Genomic DNA, 1420 nt, shown 5'->3' on the forward strand with positions numbered 1-1420 from the left:
CCACTTCTGAAATAGCTTGCCTCCGGAAATCCTATGAATGTGGAGAAATGATGAAAGTTGTACAAGTGATCAGGTCTTTAGTTCACAGGGTCGCTATGAATCATCTACGACTAACAACAATAAAAATAATCAATAGAGATATTTTAACAAATTTATGCAGCATGAGAAGGACTCGTTCATCTATGCCAAGAAATTTGAAAGACACTTACCCATTAGAAGATATTTATGTTTGTTCTTATTTCAGAGAAAAGTGATCATAAACAAACGCGGACATAAGAAACAAGAGTTCTGTAGCAGAGAAGAGCAAGAAGACCAAGGATACATTATGCCTTTCTTTGATATGCACTAGTGTCTGGATGTTAACATAGACCAACGGATGGCAATCAAAAGTGTAAAGCAGCCCAATTACAGGCTTTCAGCCCAATGCTGTGCTTTTGAAAAAGAGTGTATTGAATGTGCTGTGGTATCGATTGTACTCGGGCAGAAAAAGAGTACCGGATGGAGTATGATGATTTCTGAGAATGTTTGCTCTGTCAGGTAATGATGAAAAAAATTGCTGCCATCCAGAAGCAGCGGACCACTCTGATAAAGGAAGGGAAGTACACACCTCCACCTCACCATATGGGCAAGGGGGAGCTGAGCAGCTTCAAATCTGGAGCTGATTTTCATGTGCTGTCTTCTTCATTGGAAAGATTCTTAAATCAAAACTTTGTATCTAAAATAAAAGCTTGTTCAATTCTTTAAAAAGGAATTAAAACATGAGAAAGAATATCATTAGTATCAAATGCTAAAAAATTTTTCTTGAAGATAGACTTTTTTAAAAATACGTAGTGGAATCAATATATTCACAAGGATAGTCCATAAATTCAAATTGGATTTTAAACAAATGGTATGAAGGATATCATTTCTGATATCAGATAGATCATGGCTTAAAGTAGAGGAAAGGCATTTTACTATATGAATAAACTAAATTCTAAATATTGGGAAGAATGAGAATTTAAGAGCACTTAATTTTACTCCTTTATATTCTGTACATAGACCAAGAGGAACTTGCTTAAGCAGAACAGAATATTGCATAATTTAAAATCATGGTACGTATGCATCAGGGGTGTATCCTTTCATGATACTTATTTAAATTGTATGTAGAGCAAATAATTCAAGAAGATATAATGATAGCTCTGAACCATGTTCTATCCTGAGTCAATCTCACTGTCTCTGACACACGAGTCCTTATTACCCCAGTTACTGTGCCAATCAATCTCATCCTGGGTTTTCCTCTCCTGTGCTATCCCTAGACCCATCCAAGCATAATATCCTTCTCCAAAGTCTGGCATATCCTGGTAACATGCCCAAAGAATATGAGACAGAGTCTCAAAATCCTTGTCTCCAAGAAGCAGCAGCTTGTTTTCTCTCTTCCCAC

General features: G+C 36.4%; 1 pseudogene; it reads left to right on the forward strand.

Moving 5' to 3' along the window:
- Positions 1-325: 325 nt before the first annotated feature.
- Positions 326-744, forward strand: LOC102849772 (annotated as a pseudogene).
- Positions 745-1420: the final 676 nt, after the last annotated feature.

This window comes from Elephantulus edwardii, unplaced genomic scaffold (genome assembly GCF_000299155.1).
Source record: "Elephantulus edwardii isolate Elephantulus edwardi_28Jun2011 unplaced genomic scaffold, EleEdw1.0 scaffold00095, whole genome shotgun sequence".
Classification (NCBI taxonomy): domain Eukaryota; kingdom Metazoa; phylum Chordata; class Mammalia; order Macroscelidea; family Macroscelididae; genus Elephantulus; species Elephantulus edwardii.